Here is a 17411-nt window from a genome sequence, read left to right on the forward strand (position 1 = left end):
AAATTACAGGTTTAATGATTAGCATTACTTGGGCTCATAATGCAGTGTGATTGGCTACTTAATGCGGTCAGACCTGCAGACCCAAGTGGCACAGGGGGCCCGGCAGCACCTATGGGAACACAGTGCACCCCAAAACTCTGCTTCAGCCCCTGCCTGAGCTTGTGGGTTGTTTCTGCCTGTCAGAATGAGGTTTTGAACAGCAACATGCAAGGCCTGATGGACACCATGGTCAGGCCTGCAAACTGTTATTCTCACCTGGGGTCACACCCTGAGTGCCTCTGTGCTGCAATGCAATGCCACCCATCGGGGTCACCCTCTGTGCCGCGGTGCAATGCCACCCATCGCGGTGACCCTCTGCGCTGCAGTGCAATGCCACCCGTCACTGAGTCTTTCCCGGGGAGAGCTGCAGGCACAGCTGAGGGTTTGGTTTCAGTGGGGTTTTTGTTTTCGTTTTAAATACACCCTCGGCTCGGTGCCTGCACCGCAGGAGGCAGGTCGCGCTGACTTGCCTGCAGTTGGACGGGTGGGGACAAGGTTAATCCCACTGTCATCACCGCCTGTAGTCTAGTCACCCCATAAACTCTCCGGGAGAGTCTTTGCTCCTTATTAGTCCGGAGCCTGATGTGAGACGTGGTTGCCAGCTGCTATTTTAATACATTTGTGCTGATGACAACAACAAAGTGATCGGTGTCTTCCTTTTAAGCAGAAACTGGTTTGGGGCTGGTCTAGAAGTGCTGCAGGGCCTTCAGCTTTTATTTACGAAAGTGAAACGGCCATTCACCATGGAGACCATGGAGGGTGTTCAAAGGAAGGCCTGGAGGAGGCCCAGGGTTTGGGGTGCATTTCAACCGAAGGCTCAGTCTGGTTCTGTGTTTTCCCCGTTTCCCAGTTATTCTGCGAGCCGCGGATGGCTGTGCCCGCTATGCCACAGTTTCTTCTTAAGGAGTTTAGGTTGCATCGACACCATCATTAGTATTATCTGGTTATTGATCTACGAATTAAAAATTCTATAGCTGGGCCTTAAGGTCTTGATCTAACAGACCATAACGACCTACAGCAGCCGCCCCGCTTGGCAGTCTGGGCTGCAGCCCCCTCCAGGGATCAGCACTCACGGGGGTGCCCCGGAGTGACAGGAGGGGTGACCTGGGCAATTAACGTCCCTCATCTACGGAGGCATTCGCACGTGGACCCTGCTCTGCTCTCCCAACTCTTTCACCCCTGTGCGACCCTCTGGCAGGAAAATGGAGTCACTCCTGCTTTTTGTGCTGGCTGTTGCGGGCTCTGCCACTCACCTCTCCTGCCTCAGGGCTGCGGGAGGATACTCGGAGCGGTGACAGTCTTGCCCGTGATGGATACGCCGTGGTCTTTAGTTACAGTCCAGGTGACTGAACGCTTCAGTCAATTCCTTCGAGTTAAAATCTGGCTGAGGAGGAAAGAAAGATGTACAGTAAACGGCCCCTGTACAGGCAGGAATTGGCTTTTAAATGGAGGGAGTGAGGGATACAGCATCAGAGGGGAAAGGAGACTGACTTGACTTCATAGCAAGTGTTTAACAGAACACCTGGTATGAAATTGTCCCACTAGGTGATCCCATCCAGGACTGGGAAGCACATGGCCCAGGCCAAATACAGCCTTGTAGCTCCAGTTTGTAGAGCTGGTGGATGCACGAGTTCAATTTTTGTGCTATTATTGGGCATTGCTAAGGTGTCTGTTCATACACAACGTGCCAAGTGTCTTTGAGAGGCAGCCCTAATCCCCAGCAAGCAAGGAGTCACCCACACATGGTCAATCCCCCAGATCTTTCCTGTATTAGGACATCTTTAGTTTGGGAGAAAGACGAGGTCTCCGCTCCCGAAATAGCAGGCAGAACACAGGCTGTGTCTTCTGAGCTAGGCACCAGCAGGATGGGGTGGACCTAGAGGTAGCTGAGGGCTGGCTCCATTTGTCTCAGTACTTTAAATTTAGGGATATTACTATCTTCATATCACCATATGTCAAGCATTGCCATATCTGACACCATTAATACAACACCTCGCTATCACATGGACACCGGGGGATTCCCCAGGGAAGGGCTTTCTCCCTCTTACACCTCCCATTGCCTGTTTTCGCCTTCACTCATCGTCTCTGCCCTGCCTGCAAGATTGACTGAAAAGACTTGTGGCTCCTGCTCTGTCTCACTAGAAGGAAACCTGTGAGTTAATTTCACTTAATTACTATCCTGGTGCTCTAAAAGCCCACACAAGACCTTCCAGGGGTTCCTTCTGCAAAGCTCCCTCCCGGAGAGCAGGAACCTGGTCCCAAGCGGAGCCCTGTGCGGAGCCCCGAGGCCTTGGAGGGGACACAGGAGGGACAACCTGCTCCAGGGCTGTTGGACCCTGGGCAGGACAGGGCTGGTTGCCACGCTGCCATGCTGCAAAAGCAGCAAGCAGGAGACCCAGGAGATAAATAACGCCAGTTCGCTGGAGGAGAAGAGCCTCTGTCCATCGACCGGTTGGAGAAATGATGGGGCAGCGGTGGGCGAGGGCGCCTGGGAACCCGAGGGGTCCAGATGTCGGTAAATCAAAAGAGAGCCTTATCCCTCTAACCTGCTGCAAGAGGGGAAGCTGCGAATGGGCAAATACATACGTGTGTGTATGTGTACACACATATATATACACACGCAACAAAGCAGATTCTATAAATCAGCACTATCCCTGGCTTTCCCTTTTTTTTTTTTTGACACAATAAATCTTTTTCTTTTTTTTTTTTAAACTTGTGGTAGCGATTGCATCATCTCCCTTTCGCTTCCTTCCCCACCCCGCCCCTAGAACAGCACAGATTAAGATAAAGTGATAGTGCTGTGTCAAAGAGTGCTTTACTGCCACACTTGGGATAGAAGAGGAGAGGTTAATTTATCATCGCTGGGGAGAACTGACAGAAGAGAGATATACTACCGAAGGGGGATTTAGCACAGGGCCAAGAAACTTCACACTATTTTTACCATCTGTCACATGCTCTAATAAAGCAGGACAAAATATGAAGAAAGGAAAAATGAACTATCAAACACTGATGTAATGCAGCCCATAAATCTAATTTAATTACTTTGCATGGAGACAGGTCCTCGAGTCCGTGTGAATATACTGGATTTTCTTGGCAACTTAACAACTAAGTGTTTTAATAACATCACACTATAATTTATTCTGCTTGAAACACAAAACCTCTTTTGTGCAAGTTTCTTTTTTTTTTTTTGTGAGAACTGTTAATTTTTCCTGCTAATGTCAAAACTGGCATAAATTCACATGTGAACTTGAAGCCTGACTGTGAAAAAAGGCGGAGGTTAGCGAACGCCTTTTTATTGTTCATTGCTTTATGTGTGTGCTTGTGTGTGCATACATGGGGGGCTGTGCACGCCAGAGAAATAATTGGGCCTGTTGATGACTTAGGTGAAGAGAGTTGTCTGGGTAATTAGATTTTAATATCATGACAAAAGAGTGGGGGAGGGAGAAGTGGGTGTTGGCCAAAAACCAAAAAGTAGAGGAACGAAAAAGACAACAAAAGCCTGTTTTTTGTAAAAGGCAGAAGAGGAGGATGAAGGGCTGGGGGAGCGCTGCCCAGGCCAGCCTGCCCGGGCAAAGGGTCTGCAGGGGCAGGGACCTGCGGGGAAAAGGGAGCAAATCAAAAAAAGTAGAATTATTATTCAATATGTGTTCCTGTGAATCCGGATGCAGTTACAGAAATTATTGCTAATAATGAAAGCTATATATCAAAGGTTATAAAATTCCTGTATGCTGGGACACTATTTTTCTAGGCTTTGTTCTGAACCATTAAAGATGACATATTGAGTTTGTGTGCCTCTGTGTTTAGTAAGAGACATTTAAATCTGATTTTAACCTAAACTGGCAATTTTGACATTTGTCTCTGGTCTTTAAAGTAGGAGCTATGATGCCACCGAGCGGGGGGCGGCGGGCTGCCCCCACCCAGCCTCCATGACCTCACGCAGGAGGGAAGGAGTGAGCAGGTAATTAATTTGTTAGATCATCAGTGATTCATGTAAAATGAAACCATCAGTCTCTGTACAATTCTCCCTGGGAGGAAAAAAAAAAAAAGAGAGAAAAAAAGGAAAAGAGGGAGGAAAAGAAACGTCTTGTGCTGAAGAGGCCGGGGAACCTGCACTGAGAGCAGAGGAAGCGTGATGGGCGTGCAAAGCCTCACCTGCAGACCCCGGCCACATTTCTTTGAGGCCACGCTGGGACGGGGTCCCCTGCCCGATGTGCACCCACAGCCCCACGCGCTCGTGGGGGAGCCGGCGGCGTGCGTGGTCCTGTCCCCGGCAATGCAGCATCCCCCAGGGAAGTGGGATTGTCCCTGTGGGTAGGTCCAGCCACTTGTACAAGGTCAGAGAATCAAATAATTCCTGCCTCAGGGTCTCACCGCTGCCTGTGTGAAGTTTATTTAATGTTAAAACTCTGGGGGCTGCCCAGAGCCTGGGCTCAGAGTCTGGAAAAGGCAGTGTCCTGCATCCCCCCCCCCAGCATTTGCTGCCCTTCAGGCACCCTCCTTTCCCATCTCACTGCTAAACAGTCCTTTAGAAAGGGGGGAAACTGAGGAGAAAAGACAAATTAGGGGCATTTTTTGAGGCACAATTTGAATTTCTTCTCCCCTTGCAAAAGGGCCATTTAAGCAGGGGGAGGCGAAAGGATGATGTCCCCAGCCAAGGACCCGTCCTCCCGGGATTTGCAGCGCGGGCGCTGGGAGGACGCTGGCAGGTGAACGGTTCACCCGGCCCCATGCGGGGCGTCGTGATTTAATGGCCGGAGCTTTGTTCAGAGCTGTTTTATCACACACACACAGTCAAAACGTCAGATGATTTATGCGACCGAGCGTGCTGACCTGGCCTTCCCGGCTGTATTTAACGCAAGAGAGGAGCCTTGCCATGAACCGAGCTGCCTTCCCTGTGCTCCTGCGGGATGCTGGCCGGACACCATGGCTGCTTGTCCCCTGTCCCCATCATCCCTGGGGAGCTGCAGCCGGGGCAGGACCAGCCTCAGGCTCGCACGCTTAGGTGCGGGAGCCAAGGACGCACAGGAGCCAGATTTTGCAGAATTGGGATTTTGCTTTGACTCTGGGCAAGGCTTCTCTGAAACTTCACCCCAAACTTGCCTGAACTCAGAGCACTTTTTGTGCAATCATTGATTTTTTTCAACACTGGAAATTTTAAATAATGCAAAAGAGGTTTTCCCTCCCCTAGAGCTCCTGCTGCAGCAAATCCATTCGACTCTGTTGTAGCACCTCAAGGGAGGGAAGTGAGCGTTTAAAACCAGACAAGTGTGGCAGAAGATACTGCTTTGGGGGTATGGAAAGATACTACTCACACATTAATTGCTCAAGGATCAGAAATGTAAAAATTCAGGAATCTGTAGGTGCTGTGGCCCTCTGCACATGGGAGTCAGCCCCGGCGTGAACCTTCCTGGGGTCTGGGCTCCGCTCTAGAGTGGGTGCTGGATACTGAGAACCCTTCAGCTTCCAATCTGGACTGTCGGTAACAGGCTCTCGCCTTCCCAGCGTCACCGAGGGCCCGCTGTAATAGATGCTACATAAATGTAGAACAAACCACAAATCCTTTTAAGTCCAAATAATCTTCTCCAAACCCAGCATCCCACCAGCTATATTGAAAGAGAAAAACTGTGGCTGAAAACTCAATATTACTAAACCAGGGGTTTGCTGGGAGACTGGGAGATGTTTGCTTAGCACGTGGATGTATTAGCAAGCGAGACAGCGTTAAGCCCCCGTGGGTGCTGAGCTCGGCAGTGGGTCCCCAGGGCCCCGCTGTCCCCCAGGAGACCCCTCCGACGTGCAAAGGCTGCACGCAGGGTGCTTCGCTCTCCTTTCCTTAGTTACAACAGAGAAGAAGGGCAAATGCAATATGAACGGTGTGCTTCCACACCGGACCGGGCTTTGGGGGAAGGCAGCGATTTTTGCACGTGGGTGCTGGCAGGGGCATGAAGTGGGTGCCGGGGCAGGAATGGGACGTAGGGGTTTGTGTCCCCGAAGGAGCGAGGGTCAGGCCACGAGGCACGGCTCCGCAGGTGGGACGGGAAATCCGACGTCCCAGCGCGGGCACAGCGCGGTGCCACTTATGCCGGAGGAGATGCATTGCAGGTTACTTTTGCCGGGAACTGCTTCGCTGCTGGCCCTGCTCCTGTAACCACTTACAAAGCAGATGACAGGTGGGGAATGACGGGGCTGCAGAAGGGTCTGCGCAGGGCTGGGGCTGGAGGGGTGCGTGGCACAAAGGCACGGTTCTAGGGCACCGTTTTCGGTGGAAACCCAGTGTCCTACACAACCGAAGCCCTTTAACGGCTCCAGGGCATCTCGCCAGCAGTGCTGGACCGGGCCGGCAGCTGTCTGCCGTCGGGTGTCAGTTCTGCGGTTCAGCCTGGAGACGTAGCTGTGCCGAAGAGGTGGCCTGGTCCTGGTGGGAGGAAGGCTGAGCTGGGGCACAGCATCGCCCTCACTGCCCACAGCATCTCCGCCCCAGAGAGCTGTCACTGCAGGCACCGCAAGAGGAGCGACCGGGTGATTTATTGCATAAGGGCATTTGTATCCTGTAGCTAATTAATCCATGCACTGGGGGGTTCCTCTTATAGCACAGGAGTCTCAGATAGCCCAACCCAGGAATCATTTATTTCTTTTTCTAATCGGAATTTTAGGAGAGAACATGGCCTGTCCCAAGCTCGTTGAAATGGAGCTACCAGGTCCTGAAAGAGTGTCACCTGTCACCTGAGCAGGCTTCTTCAATTCCAATAAACTGATGCTTGTATCGAGTGTATTTGGGAACACATTCTGCAGGCAGCTCTGGGGTAATGCTCTGTTGCCCGTTCGGCCCAGGGCAGTGGCGGCTCCCAGCTCTGCTCTTGGCTCTGCCCTACCCTGGGCAAATAACTGCCCCTTTCCCCTCCTCTCTACTCCTGTCCCCCTCCCCATGTTTTAGGTCTGTCTCCTGGTGGGGAGATCTTTCAGTCTGCATGTGTATCTACCTGGAAGAACAGGATCCAGGTCTCTTTGGGGGGTCTTTAAAAGGTAGTGCAGTGCAAATCCTATGAACTAGTTCCAGACTACTCAAATGCATCACAAGACAGTGGGAAGGATAGCAAAACTGCAGTCAAAGGGACTCTGCAATCTACTTTCCAAATATATTCCTATTGCAGAAAAAGATTTTGTATAATACACTAGGCATTATATGGTTGCAGAAATATGCACACCTTCAAATACATTGTTCAAGAGATTGGAATTTATTTCCCTCTATTTCCAATGTCCCTCTCCCCCCTTTCTTTTTCCTGTGTTGGAGATAATGAAAACCCTGGTATTTAAATTCAGTTGCAGCTCCTAGCCGCACAGATTGATTGCTTAGAAAAAAAAAATATATATAAAAAACCCCTCAGAGCATGTATGCATAAACTAGATGGTAGATTAGGTTACTGGGAGAGGAAACGTACAAATGTACCAGGAGTGTACCTTTTGCAAGAAGATTAACTGATGGTAGCAGCAAGTTGCTGATGAAGGCAGTTTGTGTAAGAGCAGACCCTGACTATTGAGACTCATCAGTCATCGCTGTCAGCGTCTGCTGCCTTCCCCCGGCGCAGGCGGCCAGGCCCGCGCGTGGAGCGGCTCGCGGCGCTGCGCGGGCACGGGGGGCACGCACCCGCAGACGGCACACGTGGGGCAGCCGGTGCTGGCAAGTCTCTTCATCGGATTTGTCTTGCTTTCAGGCTGCCGGGGATATTTAACGCTGTCTAGGTGAAGCCCATGAATGCGCAGAAGGCTGCTGTGATTTGAGCCCGGCAAACGAAGGATTAAGCAGACTAAAATAGGGCATAAATCTTGGTTTCCCGTCAAGCTTTGCAGCAACCCGGACCCAGTGTGAATTTCCCCACAGCCGCTGTTCGGGAACATGGAAAGATTTACAAATGAAGCCCTTGAACGTGGCTTTGAAAAAAAACCTCCTTGTTCACTTGCCTTTCCCATGGTGGCGGGTCTGCAGCCACCTGCTGCTCCGGGGCCCGGCCAGCGCCGTGCTTGCAGGCGAAATCCACCACCGGGGCAGCTGCCATCTAACCAGCTGCCTCTCCTTCTGCGCAGCCCCTGGGAGCCGTCAGCGCTGCCGCCAGCCCAGTGGGAAAAGGAGGCGGTTCGGGTCAAGGAGGCGTACGAGGAGCCAGAGGGTGGCAGGACATCCAGGCTGTTCCCCCAAAACTGCAGCCGGAAAATGCTTTTGTAGTGCACCCGTCCTCTCGTCGCTCCCGCATACCTTCACTGTTGTTTCTTGAGACCTGCAAAACGGGGTGTCTCCAGGTGCTGGGGAATGCGCTGAAGCCAGAGGAAAGTAAATTAATTTATGGGCTCACTAAGAGCAGGGATGGAAAATGCCTCTTAGCTCATGCTTGAGCTGAGGCTGACTTGTTGCTGTTGTAACAGCACTGGCATCCTCAGCTGCACAGCCTTTAAAGCAAAGGCACCCTAAGATGTTGCCAGAAAAGAGGAAGAGGAGGAATTTCCACCAGGAGCTTCTACAGCTGGTGGGTAAAGCAGGGAGAGCGCAAGGCATGGGCCAAACCAGAGCTGACACCTCTGGCGGAGACAAGGCAAACACGGCCAAGGCAACGCAAGAGGGAGCAAAGCACGGGGCACATCCAGCTGGAATGAGCAGGACTTCGCTGGGTAGACAGAGCTGATTGCTGCCGAAAAAGCGGTTGGCAGCAGGAAACGAGTCGTGAGGTTGCAGAGGTCCTTGGGGAACGCATCTCTCCTCCAGCAGCTCCCCTGGCCCCAGTGCCCAGCACTGTAAAGTGCTTGGGGACACACTTCTGCATGCAAGACACTGTAAAAATACTGATGCCTGGTAATTTCTGCATGGATTATTTCTGCACCTGGGATTCCTCTGTATGGTTTATTATAGCAGCAGGGCCGTGCCCTGCTGCCTCGAAGTGCTTCCCGAAGCGCAGGCTTCGAGCCCAGGCTGGCGAGCAGCCGCCTGCGAGAGCGGCTCCTGCCCATGGACGTGTCTTGTGTCCCTCCTTCCCCTCCAGCCCGGTGCACGGACCCTCTCCAGCCCCCAGCTCTGCTCCAGTGTAAAACAGCAGCAATGACTTACTGTAAACTGGTTGGGACTACTCATAGTTTTGCTTGCATTTTCGCTAGTGTATACCCACGCCTTTTCCTTAAACAGGCGAGACATTTTGCTACACACACACACACACACACACACAAGTTTTTACATGAGTTTCCTGAGTTCATGGATAAAGTCCAGAGCTGCCAAGCTCCCAGTACTTTGCCATGTCACACTAATAGCTTCCAGATCCCATCACATATTAAATTCATGCGGTTTCAGCGAAGCCATCTATTTAATGCAATTCGCTAAATGCCTGCGTAGCTCCGCTGACAGTGACATATTAGGTTTGCAGTCTTTTGCAATCTGATATCTCTGAATTTGCCACTGTACTAAAGATTTGATTAATGTGGTTCCATTTCAGTGCAGTAATTGGCTGCGACTGTTGTAGAAAATAATCAGGCTTTCATTCCTTACAACTGCATGGACATGCTAATGAGAGAGTGGGTTAATTAAGCCCCAGGCAGAAAGCGACAGTTACTGATGACTGTTATGACAAACCACCGACTCGGCATTTGGGAGCAGGACAGCAAATTTGCACTTTATGAAATTACAGGAAAACTGGGACATAAGGAATAAATAGTTACATCTGTTTGGTGAAAGGAAAAGAGCGAGAGAAGAGCGAGCGAGCGAGATTGTGTCGCTTTCTCAAATCAGGGCACAAACACACAGGAGAAAAGTTAGAAGCCCAGAAGCACAGGGAAGGGAATAAACTTTTATTTTCTTTGCATGCACTTCACAGCTTCCCAGTGGGTTTAATCCATTGGCAGGGTGTGAAACATGGACACCCAGCGAAAGGATTTGCATCGCTGCTGCACCGTAGCCGAGAGACGCCAACGACTACTCCTCTGGCAGGCGGAGGCTGCAGCGATGGCCCAGAATAAATCACATTTCGCGAGACAACAACCGGCCCTCCTGCGGGCAGTAACGTGGGCGGCCCTGGGGAGCTGGGGGACGTGCTGTCCCAGCCCCTCGCTGGGGTACAGCGCCGCTGGACCTGAGCCCACCCTTCCTTGCAGTTACAGCTCTCCCTGGGGGGCAATTCCCCCCCAACTCCTGTTGGGGCTTGCAAGCAATTGGGGTGGCGTGCAGCAGGGACAGCCCGAGATTTTTGGCTTCCTTAAAATGGCTGGGAGGAGGGGGAGGCTCTCTGAGGAGTGGGAGGGATAAAGCCAGAGCTGTGCCATGACATCAGCGCTGATGCAACACTTTGGAGGAACATCAATGCCTTCACAGAGCCCAACAAATCAAAGCCAGCCCCCAAGTGCTCCTCATGGAGCCAGGCAAGAAGTGACCAAACAGCACGGCCTTTACTTGGAAGGCTCCTCCAGCTCCAGCTTTGCAATACTAATAAGTAATTTATAAGGATTAACCGGCAATTTTTTAAACTTTCTCTTTCATGCTAGGGTTATTTTGCAACATAAGCACTGCCACCATATAACCAATGATTTAGCTGAGGGGTTTTATAGTCTGAAATGGCTTTAAAATTTGTTTGGAATTACCTTGAGTACATTTTAAACACTTAAATTGTCATCTTTGCATTTTGGACTATTCACGATGCACTATAGCATTTTTTTTTTACTCCATTAGATTGCAGAGTAACTCTTCCATTGTTTTACCAAGCCCTCCTGAAAACAAGCTGACAGCATATCCAAAGCATATTTTACTACACAAGCTCGACTACAGATACTGTGGGGGAAGGAGGGGTCTTTTGGCCATCACCGTCTCTGTCCATCGGCACATGTCTATCTGCATCTGCCAGCCCAGGGCTGTACGTGGGAGCTGCTTCTCCCCTGAGCCTGACCCAGGGCAAGGCTGCGTTTGGCACAGTGGGTACCACCAGCGTACCCTCCCTGCGGCTGCTGGGCTCCGGGTTAGTGCCTACGGCTGGGACATGGGACATGCAAACTCTCCCTGTTGAGAGGCCCGTGTCACCAACGGAGAAATAGGTGGAAGCGTCCTCCATCCCACTGCTGTGGTCAGCAACACAGAAATATGAGTAAGTGTCCTCCATCCCATTGCAACCTCATGAGTGTCTTTGAGATGTTCAGACAAATGGGGCTTTTACAAACACATTTGCAGGTGGGATTTCGGGCTCATCCAGGGTCGGGAAGGCAAATACAGTCAGGGTTTACTTATGGGTCTCATTAAGGTTTGAGGATTATTTTGTGTTCTCTGCTGCCTTTTGAAAGCTGTTAGTTTTTACTGGGGGATCTGGCTCCCATCTTTCCACCGCCATGCCTCACCTTAGCCTCTCTTGCTCTGCCTCCCGCGCCAGTCCCGGCCGCCGTGTGCTCCTGCCGGGGGATCCCGGGGGTCCCCACTTCGCCCGGACGGCTCCTGCCGGCTGCCAGGGGGTCCTGTGCGCTTTTATACCTGACAGGTCCTCGCCAAGGAGCCCCTAGAGGAGAAGCCGTAAAAATGTTTTATGTAGGAATAGGTTGGTTTCTGTGCAATAAAACCCGGAGCCATTGAAAAGCAAGCTCCTGTGTAATTACAAAGACAGAGGAGATCGCTTCCATATGTCTGAGTGGGTGTGAGGGGCCCCGAGCCCGCATCTGCTCTCTTTGTTCTGGTGGGGGAAAAGGGAGAGAAAGAAAGAGAAAACAGAAGACAGAAAAGGGAACCTGGGGTCTGCTGGAGAAAATGACCTCTCGCTAAACCCTGGCCAGGGCCGTCCTGGCTTTGAGGATCAAGGCACAGCAACATCTGGCCCCAGCCGAAAGCACACTTGATCAATAAATTGTGCTACCAGGCACAAAATCAGAGAGATCTGAGCGCCATTCATTAACGAGCTCGTTAAGTGATTGATATGCTTAATTTTCCTGTCAAACGCGGACTTCCCTTGTAAACATGTCAATTGAGAAAAGTTCAAGCTTGTCACTCGGATTTATGGCTGGAATAACATGTAGGTGGAAAAGAGCGATGCGTCCCCTGTGGCCCCTGTTGTTTCCTATTACATGTAGGGCCAACGAACCCAGGTGCTGCAGCGTCCTTCTTCTGCCCTCCTCCTCCTCCTCCTCTCCTCCTCCCTGCCCACAGCTGAGATAACAAAAACAGACCGTCCCACTGGAAACGCACCAGAACTTGGCCCCAGCAACAATTAGCTGATTAATTTGTTCACCTTGATAAAGTGGAAGGAAGCCTTTAGCTTTAGGGTGCCTTTGATGGGCTGGTGTGGAAACCCAAATCCCACCTAGTTTTCCTTGCCTTAAATAACTGCATGTTTAACTTAGTGCAATATCCACGATGAGATGGTTTTAGCCAGGATATTTAACTTAATACCAGACCCACGATTAGACATTTTTAGCCATTACAGCAAGGCTGGCCTTTTTTTCCCTTCATGTTCTGCCCAGTTTTCCTGCTCCCACTAGTATCTCATCAGAGTAAGTCCCAGGCCCTGAACGCTGCCGCAGGCTCGTGCACGTGTAGAACCCGCCGGGCTGGTGCGCGGTGCCGGTGGTTGGGACCCCCAAACCCACAGTCCCTGCCTTGCATACTCTGCCCCCCCGGAGCCCACGCAGCTCCCTGGGGCACAGCCTGCTAAAAGCAAACAGCCAGCAAGAGACCTGATTTCCTACCCCCCCCAGGGAACAAGACCCCCAAGGAGCTCCAGGCTCAGCGATCCCCATCACTGAAGCTGGGCTCCATCTGCATCCCTGGGGTCTGGGAGTTCGGTCACTGCAGCCGAGCCCAGTGCGGGGTCACAGCTCTGTTCAGAGACTACCCCCCCGGCGATGTATAAACACAGGCAACATTGAATCATTTTGCTCAAAATATTTGTTTTTAGGCAAAACACCGGGACTGTTGTGTTTTCTTTTGTTTTGTTTTGTAAGCATTGTGCAAAATGGTTTGGGTTTGTATTTGCTGAGACACAGAGGTGGAGGGAGAATGTGTGAAATCCAGGGGATGCCGCCCAGTTTTGTTTTGTCTGGGGGGACTTTCAGGGTGCAGCACTGCCTGGACAGGCAGCTCGAGGGCAGAGCAGCACAGATCGGGGTGGAAGAGGAGCACGGGACATCATCCTCACCCTGTCACCGTGTGCTCACTCAAATCCTGTCCTGGGAGCCAGAAAATCACATCTGATTTGAGCAACCTCAAATGACTTTATCCTCCAGCTCTCCTCTCCCACTCTGCAATGAGCACCAGCCCCTCCGTTGCCCACAGGGGTATTTTGAGGGTGGTGGGGAAGGTACAACGCCGTACCTCCCGGGAACGGGCACAGGCGGTGGGGCCGCGGCTCTTGGCAAGGCGATGCCAGTGTGGGTGTGCATGGTGAGCACCAGTGCCCTGCCTTTCCCAGGGATCCCCTTCTGGGCCGGGCACAGCTATAAATAAGCTGTTTTGTGACTGATTCATTTTTATTTCTGTTAACTTTTATCACGAAATAGCAGTCATCGAATCGACACCTCAGTTCCCTTGAGCATATTCCCTCTGGTGTCATTTTTTGATAAATGCCAAGAACAGCCTAGCAGCAGGAGACCATTATCCTGTGACATGCTCCACTCTGCTCACATTATCTCTAAAATAACACGGATGCTCACACAAATCCCCGCAGCAGTTGTGACAGGGACCAGAGACAGACCCAGCCTGGCTGGACCGGGGCTGCAGCAAAGCAGCCGGCGAAGCTCGGCTGCCTCTTGCTTTTCCCAGCCAGGGTCCGTTTCAAAGCTGCCTGGCACCAGGGAGCAGTTTTGGCTGACAGTGGAGATAGTTAGAAAATGGTAACTCCTTCCTACAGAGGGGGAAAAAAATTCAAAGTTTTTAGGTTTTGTATTTTCTACTTTATAATATATTTCAGGCAGATTCCTGCCTCCTCAGGGACTGGAGGAGCCTGAAGCATCGCAGAGAAGATCAGCATCTCACTGCCAAAACCAGGACTTAAACTTCTCCCAGATTTTGGAGTAATCCCTCCTTCCTTTTTTTTCCCAGTGACACCTCAAAGACCCCACAAACTTAGGAACAAAGAGCAAAAGGAGGGAGGGGAACACCAGACCCAAACCTAGCACCGTTCAAGTTTCACCTAATCCCCCAAATTCAGATTTTCTTTGTGTTTCTTAACGAGAATCAGGAAAGCTTGAAATTTAATTTGCTATGGAAATGTAATTTTCTGGGGGTGATGCAGGGATACTTTTTTTCATAGCAGAATCATCAGAAAGCCTGTTAAAGCCAGCTAGAGATTAGGCATTTGGGGTGAGTGGCTGGAAGTGAGCGGATCATGGCAATTCAACGTCCTTTCATCCTCGCTAATGGCTCACAGAAATTGGGGGCCGTGCACAGGGGAGGGAGCTGTGGTCAGGGGCTTCCCCGCATGGCTGGCAGCACAGCGAGTGCACTGCCTTTAGAGATGGGGAAAGAAACCTGAGGCAGAAATTCCCCTCCTGCTCCTCTCCTGCATTTGCTCGACAAACACACTTGTCTTGAAGCATGCAGGTTTCTGGGCACTCTCTGGGCAACAAGAGTCCAATCCTGTTCCCAGGGATTTGCCATCGTTTTGTGTCAACCTTGCACTATATCAGTATTTATTTTTGCTAATATGACACAATTAAAGGGTAATCGTATCTGTACCTTTCATATCATGTCAGGCAAAATGAATGCTGTTAGAAGGATGATACTAACGTGACACGATAGGACATAGTTAACACGATGAAATGTTCAAATCATATTAATGTAAGAGAAGAAGGGAGGGAGAGCTTTGGCGTGTCTCACCCTTCTTGGGTGGCTCACTGCGGTGCCCGGGAGCCCGGGGCTCATCCCTGGAAGCTTTGCTGCTTCCAACTTGAGCCAGTGCCTCTGCAAAGCACTGTGGGTGGCTGGGGCGGACGTGCCCAGGGCTGGGACAGTCATGGGTGACAGAAGAGGGAAAAAACCCTCATAAACCACAACTCCTACACCCACATCCCTTTGGGTGATGGCTCATGCGTCTCTGGCTGCTTCCCCTTGCTTTGCCCAGTCTCAGCTCTGAGCATCTCTGACGCTTTGCACCCTCAGCAACCCTTTTCATCTAGAACTTTGAGGCATGGTGGCAAAACTTGGAAGAAATAATTAACAATTATTTCACAGGAGAAGGTTCCAGCTGGAGCAGTATCTGGTGGTTGAACATATATCTAACAAAGGATTGTTATTTAAGCAATAACCCTTGAGAAATTGGTCGTTACCAGCATTAAACGACTCAGCCCATTGCCAAGGATGGTTAACGCTCTAATAAACTGGTCATTAACTGCAGTAACAATGAATTTCGAGGGGATTATTGCTATTATAAACCTTAATCAATGGTTTATAACAGCAATAATGTGGTCCTTTCTTTTAATGGTAAGTAGTGCGGCATGAGCAGCCTGCTTGGAAATATTTTCAGTCTGGCTGATAAGACAAAAGCAGGCGTTAAAAGCCCTCCAACTCCAAACACTTTCGGGGAGGAAAAAAGGCCCAGCGAGATCTGCAGTGAGAGGTAGTGGGGTGGCCGTGGCCTTTGCAATAGGCAATTGTGCCATGGGGGGCACCGGGCTTGGCAGGACCCGTGCCGGCAGCGCGCCTCCATGCTGACCACCCATTCGGCAAACACACTTTGCCTGACTTAAAGCCTGACACTCAGCAGGATTGGAATTCATTGCATGCGTCCTCTGGTGAGGAGCGTCTCTGGGCAGCGATGGGAAGAGCGGCTGCCTGGGGGAAAAGGATGGGAAGGGGGAGTCAGCCAGCACTGGACATGATGCACCCAGCCATGAATCTGCCAGAGTTCCCGTGGATAAGGACTCCTTCGCACACAGGGACCCCAGGGATGAGCAGCCAAAGCCTTAAAGAGTAAGATCCATCTCTGCCTCCGCAAAAGAACCACAAACATTATTATGGGTCATAAATTACCCCATCTCTTGAAACCCAACTGCTGTATGGTACTTGACACCGCAACCTTCTGCTGCATCCCCACAGCCTGAAAATGTCAGAGGTCCCCTTTCCCTCTCCTTTCCCTGCTGCTTATCTGGAGACTCCTGCTACTGCCTTTTGTTTGCCATGTGAGACAGATATGTTGCTTATTTACAGTGTGAAAAAGCTGGGGAATAGGAAACGTTCATATTCAACCTGAGGTTGCAAAGAACTCAGGTTAATTAAGGAGATGAGGAAGAAGCCAGCGATGCTGGCGAGTCAGGCCAGAGAGCCCCAGACCTGGTGGATTTTCTAGAGGGGGTTTGGGGTGGGACCCCTTTTCTCCCACTTTGGGGGATGGGTGAGTGTGGGCACCCAGGGGGAAGGAGCACCGAATTTTGGTATCTGGTATTTGGAGCACCTCTCTGCAGGGGGATAAGAAAGCAGCTCTGGCACACTCCCATCTTGTTTCATGCCCTGTATCCCTTAAAAAATAATATATGGCAATATAATAAGGTAACAACCTGCTATCAGTGTCTTTCCAGAGGGTTTAAGAAGCATCCCCTTTTCTTGAGCGAGCAGAGCTAGACCGAAGGATGCTGGGTTAACAACTGCCTGGTCTGTGCTTCCTCCCCCAGGCAGGCTCCCAAGAAATCCCTTGTTGTGCCGAAATTTGCCTCCTCACCCCCATCCAGGGAATTATCTCTACTTCTGTGTCGAGCAGTTGGGGGCTCAGGCACCTTTGCTCTCGCTTCAAAACTCTGGCAGATCCAGGGAGCTCCCAGGGGAGGGCAGGGCAATCTCCAGTGACTCAGGCTGCAAAGCCCCCAGCCAACGAGTGAGTTATAATTATGTTCTGACTTTAATGGAGATTTTCTCTCTTCGGTGCTTGTGATTTTTATGGCTCTTTGGAGCTGGTTCTCAAGCCCTGCTCTTATCTCTGCACTCCCTCAGCTAAGCTGGTTGTGGCTGCAGGAGCAAGGCATCATCCCGTATTAACCAGGGTGAAACCACGAGCAGTTTGAGGGCTTTGGCTGGTTTTGGCCAGTCTTCTGATGTCTTTTCCGACATGGTCCCACTCATCCCTCCTTTGGTTTGCTTGCCAGTGTCCCTCAGAGTGGAGGGGGTGGTTGGTGACTCTTCTCTCTGCACTTTTTTTCAGAACAAGGCTGCAATGGAATAAATTGGAAAGTTTACTTCATGTAGCATGGAAATAAAAAAGCTCATTCAGAAAGTTAATGATTTATTTTATAGTTTCATTATCAGGGTCACATTACTCAATAGCATTTCAAACATGTCATTTGTACAAACTATGGTAATTAAAATTTATAACGTACTTCATCAGCGGCATATGAATCTTTTAGCCAGCACTCTGCTGTCATATAAACAGTGTAATTTCAGCTGC

The 17411-nt window shown here is 50.7% G+C and overlaps 2 long non-coding RNA genes across 2 annotated transcripts; one reads left to right on the forward strand and one right to left on the reverse strand.

Moving 5' to 3' along the window:
• Positions 1 to 865: 865 nt before the first annotated feature.
• Positions 866 to 16962, reverse strand: LOC142038246 (uncharacterized). Its single transcript, XR_012652550.1, has 3 exons — positions 16531 to 16962; positions 11392 to 11546; positions 866 to 1423 (listed from the first exon to the last, which is right to left on the reverse strand). It is a non-coding gene; the product is annotated as an uncharacterized LOC142038246 (long non-coding RNA).
• Positions 2090 to 6788, forward strand: LOC142038247 (uncharacterized). Its single transcript, XR_012652551.1, has 3 exons — positions 2090 to 2191; positions 3911 to 3997; positions 6690 to 6788. It is a non-coding gene; the product is annotated as an uncharacterized LOC142038247 (long non-coding RNA).
• Positions 16963 to 17411: the final 449 nt, after the last annotated feature.

The sequence above is a fragment of the Buteo buteo genome, chromosome 12 (assembly GCF_964188355.1).
Source record: "Buteo buteo chromosome 12, bButBut1.hap1.1, whole genome shotgun sequence".
NCBI classification, from domain to species: Eukaryota; Metazoa; Chordata; class Aves; order Accipitriformes; family Accipitridae; genus Buteo; species Buteo buteo.